Raw genomic sequence first — 10746 nt, 5'->3', positions numbered from 1 at the left:
ATCAAACATTTTATTCCTGTTATTGTATTTAAACATAACTCGGAAAGGTATCCTAGATAAAGGTACCTTGTCCTGAAATCAATATGCTCATCATGTTCACTTTTAATACATCAGTACTTTAATATTGATTTACAAATACACATAGTTTTATGATAAAGAACTCCTGAAAAAAGTATAAATCGAATAGGATTCTAAGATTAGAATTCGTTGTTTAGCGTGTTAATCGATAGGTCGGAAGTGAACATGGTGGATATTTTAATTTCAGGACATCGCTCATTTTAAGAGCAACACCTACAACTTTTATTGGGTCGTATTAAACTGCATTCTTTCTCGTCCAGCCCCCCCCCCACCCAACCAAACCTTCCCCCTCCCCACACACCTACCTCCCTACCCCCCCCCCCCCCCTCCCCACACACAAGAAGTTGCCACTAGACATGCTAAATGTACATTGCAAGAGCATGGTGAGGAACATCCACTGACAGACAACGCACTATGTTATGAGATTTTCATGAGGCCAGGTACAGCACATTACAAAGATAATGAGGCAATTCGAGAGGAGATAAGCTCTGGTCATATCAACACCTTTCTCGGAACACGGTGAGGTGTAGCAGTCCCCCCGGGTGTCGTCAGCTAATTCATCTTCCTAATTTAAATGTAAATTGAGTCGCAAATGTTCTCTACTTAAGCTGATCAGCTCGCATTGGAGGCTTGGTATAATTTTGAAGGAAATTGTTCCAGTCAGCAAGTAGCAAGCCAGCTAGGCAATCACTACCTCCAGGTATATACAGACGGTATAGATGAATCGTTTGTTCGATTTATAAGGCATTGATTAAGATGGTTTGTGGGGGTCGTCATTATAATGGATATTTAGAAGGGATAATGGAAGTTCCAAGCAAATGTTGAAAAGTACAGGTATGATTGAAGGGATCATAGACGTAAATAAAAGTTGTCTGAGAATAGGAATAATTTTTTTATGTCATGTTTGAGTATTATGATAGTTGATTTTTCGTGTAGGATTAAAATGAATCCAATGACCGGGGTAATGATATGCTGTAAAGCACTTTCAGCCAGTATGGGAAAATCGCTGTATAAAAACTAGCTATCATTATTATCAATCAGGTGTTAATAAGGACTGGATATTGCATATATATTGATTGATTATTCAAACCGATATGTGTGTTCCATTTTTTTACCGACCGACACTTTCATTCGCTATCAAGCACTATCTCTACTTATTGTGCTGTATAATTCTTTTCCTTATGCAAGCTTTTGGTTCTTCGAAAACAAAATCTATTGAACATGTACACACTTAAAATGTTGGGCATCATTATTGTCTACTGTGTTGGATAATGTTTGGTAAAAAAATATATTTTCTGGACAATTATTGTTCAATTGAGCAAATTTATTACCCAATTATCTGTTTGATCACCCCATTTGGACAGATATTAACCAATAGTTGTGTAACTTGTGTTGACAGTATTTTGCCCAGTTTATAATTTGTATGATTTTCCCGATTCTCAATATGTGTTTAATAGTACAGTTATCAGATAGAATGGGGAATTGCACTTAGCTTTAAAAGGTGGTAACACCCCCCCCCCCCCCCCGCCTTTCTAATACTCCTTCACCCTTAATTTACCTTCCTCGCAATAATCGTTCCAACCCCCACCCCCTCCCCGCCAGCCTAAGTGTTCGGGCTGGAGATGGAATCACAAACGAATTAATACTTGAATAATTGAATAATTAATTAATTTATATATCTGTAATTGTACTTATTCTGTTATGTTTGAAATAACGTATACGGCATTTTGTATGTCTATACAATCCCACGGTATTGTAAGTCTATTCATTCTGTGTATGTGCATATGTATCTGTAATTTTGTAAACCCGATGTGAAAGGAATTTCCTACATAGGACAATAAATACATTCAATTCAATTATACGCTTCTATGATAAGAGCTACAGGTAGTTGGGTAAAAAAAAGCAACCGGCCTTGATAAAAGGGTATGCCCCAAAAGAAAATAGAAGTCTGTTTTTTGTAAGATAGTCTTGACTTCGGAAATAAATATCTGATTATTCTATGTCTGGCTCATTTCTTGCTTTCTAAGCTCGTTTGTTAAAGTGCGGAATAGTTTCAGGAAGAAATCACTCATTATCGTAGCCACCAAATTCAAATCATTACCATTAATGATTGTGACATCATTGTGACTAAACTCGATTTGTGAATGTTACGAGTCATAATTATGTTCGAGAAACGAAATGTCTCACTCTTTGAATACGGGCCCCGCCTTACACAGAGTTACGATTGATCCAGTTATCCAAAAATATGGAAAGCCAGCAACGTCAACATCTACAATGCATGTTCCTTCAAAATGTTTTCTAGATTTCTAGACTGCCCCCTGACGAGTCACAACTCATGCAGGGGACGTACCCCTACCCCCCCCCCCCCCCCGACGAATAACAACTGATTCAAGGGTGGTGCCCCCTCCCCCCTTGAGAGGCAAAATTAATAATTGTAATGTAAAAATGCAATGAAAACAGACGTGTATCCCCTCTTTTGAACGTGAAGACTTTTTTTCTTTTTTCTTTTTTTTTGCTTGCTTGTCAATTTTTTTCCTGGTACGAGATCCTTTATTTCTGGTTGAAGACCATTTTTTTTGCTTGTGAAATTTTTTCGCGGACGAAATATCCTCCCAAAAATTTGCTCCCTTTTGGAAAATCCTGGGTATGCCGCCGATTCATTGCTTTCTTTAAAAATTCAGTGTGATTTGTTTGTGTTTGCAAGAGATTGTGCAAATTTCATGTAGAAAAAATGATGGTATGGATGGATTTCCATACAGTAGAGATTGATTGGATCGATCGTAACTCTTTGTAAGACTGGGCCGGGTGTGGGTGAGGGAGGTTATGTGTGGGTGTGTGTATGTGTGTGTATTTACCGGTAGTTAAAGTATTTCTAGCGCAGCGCCACTTTTATACGATTTGCTGACATTTGAGATGCTAAAAACTAATGATCGTCCATGTTATACCCAACGTCACCGTTTGAAAGTGTCCTGGCATGTGTACATCTACGCACAAGACATGGCCAAACTTTTATTGCATGACCGAGTGACAATCCTGATTAAACATGATTATCTGTACAAAGTTCAGTGTTAGTTGCAGACCTACGAGTATATCAATTTGAGACTAGTTTCGTCGATAACTAGAAAGGACACCGTTAAACTCAGCCTTCTATCATCATGATCATTCGTAGATATGATACGTATACGCCCAGGTGCTATGGATGAAGTACTTTGATCATAGCTAATTCGGGAGGTAATGTCATGTTTATATCAAAATATTATCTTTGCTTGTGTTGCCGAACCGGTTAAAATAAATATAGGTATTGTTATCTATATATCTATATCTATATATATATATATATATATATATATATATATATATATATATATATATATATAATATATATATATAATATATATATATATATATATATATACATGTAATATGGTTTGAAACAATACGAAAGAGATATGTAGGTTGCTCCATTTTAAAGAATGTATCTTTTATTTTCATTCTTGCGAGATCAGTATTACATTGGTCATTACATTATTGATGGAACAAAACAATGAGACTTTTAAAGAAAGAGCTGAGAAATATATTTCGTGTTGAATAACCAAAAATCCATTTATGTCATGTTGGTACCTACTACGCTAAATCGCAAAGAAACCTTTAAAATAGGCTAGGTTTGATGCAATATGAGAAGTTGAGTTAGATTATTCAATATAACAAATATTTCATGATTAAATAATAATTTTAAACATAACGTGTCAGACAAAATAAAGCAAATTATTTTTTTATCAGGTTCCGATCACCTCTCTGTATGGCGGATAAAGAAGCAAACATATCACAACAACTTTAGAAAAAAATATGTATCTAGAGTAAACAGGTAAAGACAGTTAGGTCAAGTATCAGAAAAGGTTAATTTTGAGGCGATGTGTAATCTATAAACATATACTTGAGCGCATAGGGACACATTTGCCAGTAATATGCGCAGTAAAATAACATGTTGGTATTATTATCCTTTGACTGAGAAAGAGCTTAATTCAGATGAGATATTTTTTCGACATAAAGTTAAGTAATATATACTGTAGGGTTTGTTTAACTTGTTACTGGAGTCATAACTGTGCGGTTCCAGAATATAAAGAAAAGTTAGTTAGTTAGTTAGCTTAGTTAGTTAGTTAGTTAGTTAGTTAGTTAGTAGAGTAAGTATGGTGCTGTGTTGAATTAACAATAAACTTAATCGGCTAATCATCAGTGCTTTTTAGTGGATCCCCTCATTTCCATATAGGTCCCTACACAATTTAACATTATTTTTATACAAGCTTTTGTTATCATAAATTCATGCTATTGTACAATTTTTCATAATTGTATCTATAGTTCATTTGCATCTTTATTTGATTTGCATATGCTTTGTTGAAATAAAATAGAATTGAATCCTGAATCTTGACATTTTAATCTCATATTATATGAGCGTTCCAGTGACCTTCCCCATTTGACATCATCAAAGTATATAAGCACCCAATCTGATCAGGCTTATCAAAGTCAAACATCATTTCTATAATGATTGATATAGGGCCTATAATTAATATTCTAGATATGCAGGCAGCTTTAAATGTTCACTTTAGCCCAGTCATTTTAGCCCAAATTTTGACCAAACTTGGAACAAATTGCAACAGAATTTTTTTTATCACAATGCATTTCTGTAAGGTCCCTAGTACAACATACTAAAAGTCCCAAACTTTCCGAATAGGGGAAAGGCATCTAATTTGCATAAATCCAAGATGGCTGCCAAAATTAATTGATATGCCTTATCCTTAATATTTTTTGTACAGATAATGGAAAAATCTTGAAATGAATACGCAATTCACTATGATTAAGATATCATAAATCGGTTGCAATCGTTTCCGGGACTGTCCGGTTCTTATTTTTCGAAAAATGTGAGAAATTATGCCAAAATTTTCGTGTTTTCGGTCAAAAATTTGCATGTGCATTGAAATCTGTCTGTTTTAACATTAGCATCAACAACTAATGTAAAATATCAGCATTCGACAAGAAAGGGGATATATCAACGAAAAAATTGATATGCTTCATAACAGTATTAATGTCTTAACTTGCTTAGATTAAGGGCAAATACATCCGAATGTATTATGCGATATTGCGATAAAGTGACACCAAAAACCAACCTCCGTGTCCAGTCACACTTTTATTTCGACTACAACGCGATCGCTTGGATGCCTTTGAAGATAGTACAATAAACTAAATCGGTCTTGCCTCGCCTTTGTTGGTGTGACTAACACGCGTAAATACAATGACGTCTAGCGATACAAAGGTGTATATTACTTAAATTGATATGTGGGCAAAGGGCTTTTTCTTCATTTGAAAGTAACTTTTATGTTAATGAAATTTCTTAAAAAAAAGTTAGAGGATGCATAATTGATCTGCATGCTGTATGCAATTACGTTCAAGAACATCACAGCATAGTCCCGCAATAGCTTGTCAAAGTTACCCCCTTACATGCCTTATCCGTAGCTCAACTATTAAAAATATCGTGCTTTTTGGAGCCCCCAATGTGACAACGCGGTGTTTTGCTACAAAGAAAAAAACTTTTATTGTCTAGAAATCACTTGGAGGCAAAAGAGCAGGCTTTTCTCTTTGAGTTACATATAAAGAAGTGATGGCACATCAAAGCCTACCCTTTCAGGGGTCTTCTGAAGTCACCAACCCCTTTTTGTATTTTGCTCATTTCTTGAAAAATTCGCACAAATTTTAGCTCCATTGAGGCAATAGGCGTTTCCCCTTTGCAGTAAACCGATTTAATTGTTTTGTAAGCACTTGGGGATGGAAAATAGATTTTCTTCTATCAGCTAAATTTAAAGAAGTGCTGGCACAGCAAAGTCTATCCCCTGCGGGGTTCGCTAAAGTCAATCACCCCTTTTCCATATTTTGCCAATTTATGGAAAAATCTATAAATCCGGAGCCCTCATTGAGGCAAAAAGATGTTTCTGCTACAGTGTAAGCCACTTTTATTGTTTTAAAACCACTTGGAAACAAAAGAGTAGTCTTTTGTCTATGTGCTGCGTATAAAGAAGTGCTGGCACATCAAAGCCTACATCCTTTAGGGAGCTGCTGAAATCACCCCACCCCTTAAGCGAATTTTACCCATTTCTTGTAAAGTTTTGGAGCCACAATGAGGTAAAAGGCGTTCCCCTTTGCAGTAGACCACTTTTATTCTTTGGAACCACTTGGAGATAACAAAATTAGATTTTCCTCCATTAGCTACATACAAAGAAGTGCTGGCACAGCAAACCCTACCTCTCAGGGGTTTGCCGAAGTCAACCATACCTTTTCCATATTTTGCCTATTTATGGAAAAATCTATCAATTCGGAGCCTTCATTGATGCAAGAATGTTTTATATAAATTATAGCAAACCACTTTCATTGTTTCGTAACCACTTGGAGATTTAAAAAAAATCCTTTATATCAGCTACATAAGAAGTTCTGGCTCAGCAAAGCCTACCCCCTCAGGGGTTCCCTAAGTCTCCCCACCCTTTTTGCCTATTTTCCCCTCCTTATTTTATTTATAATTTATGGGGAAAATCTGCCAATTTGGAGCCCCTATTAAGGCAAAACGTTGTTTCTGCTTATAGCAAACTTCTTTCACTGTTTCGTAACCACTTGGAGATAAAAAAGTAGATTTTCCTCCATCAACTACAATAAAGAAGTGCTAGCTCAGCAAAGCCTATACCTCCCTTAGGGGTTCCCGAAGTCTCAAAATTCATTGCAGTTCGGACCCCCCCCCTCCCATTCGGGCAAAAGGCATTTCTGCTATATGGTTAAGTCACTTTTATTATTTGAAACTTAAAGATGAGTAGGTTTAGTCTATCAGCGCATCGACCCTTCCCTCTTCAGGGACTCCAAATTGACAGATTTTCCCATAAATTGGCAAAATACGGCGCATCGACCCCTTCCCTCTTCAGGGGCTCCAAATTGACAGATTTTTCCCATAAATTGGCAAAATACGGAAAAAAGTGCTACTTTGGTATACAGTTAAATAGTAGTATAATAGGATGTGGCAGGTCTAATAGCTATACATCTTATTTTTCTCTTGAACTTTGAGATCGAGCAAGCAGAAAATGTCATTATTTTGGTGTACAATGTCACGTGACTAGCATATGATAGTTTCCGTGCCTAGACCCTTTCATGTTAAACAATTAATACAGTCCAAACAGAATCGAATTTATGTATTTAATGTTAATAGTAACAATGTTCTTGTGGTATAAATCTTTGCTTACTGATATTTATGATACAGCGATAGTTTGAGGAAGTCAATGTTTATAGTATATCGAGGCCGGAATTGATATGATTTGTAATCGGGTCTGAGTACGTAGTATACACTGGCGTCGTCTGCTACGTAAACTTAATGAGCGAATATGACCAAAATTAACCATTATGTTTATGCAAATTAGAACACTTTCCCCTATTCGGATTTTCTGGGACTTTTAGTATGGTCTTCTATGGACCTCAAAGAAACGTTCTGCATTGGAATAAATTCTGTTGCAATTTGTTCCAAGTGAAAATTTAAAATGACTGGACTACTTGGGGTACAATAATGGCAGTAATCTCTCTTCGTGGCGTCGTGTGCCCGTAGCAACGCATATTCAGAGAACACTCTGCGGCTGATCTCCGCGGATCACTCTGGGTATCAAACGATGAAACATTAGCTAGTCCCTTGCCAAGACAATCGTGTTGGATTATCACGCGGAGGGAGTTGGCATGATTTTCACCGAAACGTTAGCCACTTGAAAAGGTCATCATGTTAGATAATGCATGTGCAGGGAATTTCTGTCAACTCCAAAGCCCAAGCTCTCTGAATGCGCCGTAACACTGTGCACAAATGACATTCTTACGAAAGAGGAAGCAATTTTAAAGGTTGAGAAAATAGAAGATATCACTATCAGAGGAGACGTTACTAATAATCAAGAAACTGCTTAGGCCTACTGCCTTTTAAAAGAGAAATAATGCACTGTGTTTATTTACAGATGCTTGCCTTTAGACAAAAATACCTATGTTAATGGCATTCTTATTTTATATATAGTGCTTGATCCCTATCACTATATTTTCCTAACAACATCCCCCACCGACTTTGCAGAATATTCCATCATGGACTACACCCCATGAATATCTAAATCATTAGCCATGTAATTGGAACCCCCCCCCCCACACACACAATTTCATTGATTTGATCCACACCACGTGGATCAACTCAATGCAAAGCTTATGTTCAATATTTAGCCTGGTCTATACTTTATTTTGTAGAAGGTATTATGCACTGGAATGAGAACAATAATGTCACTGCCTTGTAAGTTATAATAATCTCCCATAATCATGCTGACCAAGTGGTGGCATCTCAAAGCGCTGTGTATCGCGCTGAAATTATGCTATTATTTAATACTCGCAAGATTAAACTTCATTACAAAATAAATGAAAATAAATAATAATAAAGGTTTTGTTTATAAAACGTAGAGATAACCACATTTCAAACTAGTCTGCAGGCGCAGACCCTGATTGGAACTTTGATCAACAAGTGTGCCTCCACGCAAAGACTAGCACATACAAAACTTGCTGTTCCAATACAGCGAAAGAGCCTTCAGTACACAAGGCATGAGTAGGCTGCACATTCAGACCCTTATTTCGAGTGAAGGGTTTGCCCAGCAGACTAATTTCAAACCCCTTTGAAATAATAGTTTTGGTTAGTCTGGAGTCGGTACCGTTTGTATAGGCCTATTTGGTAATCGCCCGGGTAATCGTTATAAGATTTAAGATTATTGAAGTGTTGACAATGATTTCTGATCATTTTCGCACACTCTGGTCAAAACCTTAGGCCTATATATCTGAGTGTGCGATTAGCTATAATTTCAACAACACTAAATCCTGACCCATTAATCATCACCATTATCGGATTCAGAAACATACCCATCATTTTGTCTAATAAGTCACGCGATCAGTAGACTACATGTATCAAACTATTTACTGAACATTACTTGTTTTATTCGATAAAAGGAACTGAGAAGCGATGGAATGATACACTCTAAAAAGATTGGGCAAAAAAGGGCATGATTTTAACGGCATCACTGGGCAACGTCCACAAAACTATTGATTAAAGTTTGTACAAATTTGGTAATAAATTTGCTCAATTGGATAATAATTGCCCAGAATACATGTTTACCAACCCCGGGGGGCCACTTACATTGACGAGTGGATACCATGCGCGACCAAAAAAACACGTAAAAAGGATGTCCTTTTCACGATAGGGCACGTTACGTACGTAACGTGAAAAGGGTGTCAAAAACACAAAAATAAGGAAAAAAGGGTATCTATTTCGCTAGGAAAATTACGTGTTTAGGGTCGAATTTGCGGGGATGATAAAACAAAATTAAAATGTTTTATAAAGGATGTCCTTTTTGCCCCAACACTACGTGTTTAGAGTCCTATTTGCACGAGGTGTAGAAGGTGGGGTCGTACTAAACCAAAAAGGTAAAGCCCCGGTAAAGCCGACAATCAAAGGACCCGTAACAATAAAACATTCCTGTACTTGTTTAGGGGTTCATTTCAGGGAATATTTGCCAAGAGTATCGTTTGTTTCCAATACTTGTTAAGGGTAGGGTTTCACACGCCAATACTTGTTAGGGGTGCATTTTCAGAATATGGAAATTACGTGTTTAGGGTGCTTTTCGAGACCCCATGGTCGCGCATGGTATCCACTCGTGAATGGAAGTGGCCCCCCCGGGTTACCAACATACATTACCCAACACAGTGGACATTTTAAGTGTGTAGAATCGAAATAATGTGCCACGACGCAGTTATTATCCTTCTTCAAACAATTCGTCATGATATAGGCCTACTGTGTGGGTGTTATAAAGGAGCAATTACCATTAACCCCAAGGGTTCGTTTAAGCAGAACTTCAGAGACAGAAATATATAAATTTGATTGCAATAATGGATTCAAATTTGACCTAAATACTCCCTTGAGCGGCATCTTATGAATAAAATACATAAGCATACTGACAAACTGGGTATAATTCACCGAGGAGAAACACAAGTATTCAGCAAGATCATGTCGATATATTACATTTTATCTAAGACACCCCTTCATCATCATCATTATTATTGTCCCCAATTGGTTTATCAGTAGTATCAAGTGCTAAACTATTTTTCACTTTGTTAACAACCCTGGGGCCCGTTGCAGACAGAGTTGCGATCAAACGCAACTCAAAAAATCTTGCGTAACTTGCATGATTTCCAGCCAATGAAGCACCTGTACTCGGGACTTGCGCTTGATGTTTTGACTTGCTTTTAAACGCAACTCTTTCTGCAACAGGCCCCAGGTCAGAGATTTTGTTGTTGTTGTTTTTATTTTTTTTATTTTTTTTCAAGTTAGTTCACTATGATTTATAGGTATGCAGCGACCTCGAGTGTATATCGAAATTTCTACACACACGACTAAGAATGGTCTGGGGATCAGACCCCTCCTTGATTCTTTCTGTAGTAGCACATGTTTCCTGTGTCCTTTAAACGTCAAGTCCGCCCCAGAAAAATGTTGATGTGAATCAATACAGAAAAAAATCAAGGGAGCATAACGCTTAAAATTCCCCCAAAATTGGATGTAGAATAAGCAAGTTATGACATTTT

Source organism: Lytechinus variegatus, chromosome 5 (assembly GCF_018143015.1).
Source record: "Lytechinus variegatus isolate NC3 chromosome 5, Lvar_3.0, whole genome shotgun sequence".
NCBI classification, from domain to species: domain Eukaryota; kingdom Metazoa; phylum Echinodermata; class Echinoidea; order Temnopleuroida; family Toxopneustidae; genus Lytechinus; species Lytechinus variegatus.
Note: the sequence above shows the minus strand (reverse complement) of the source record.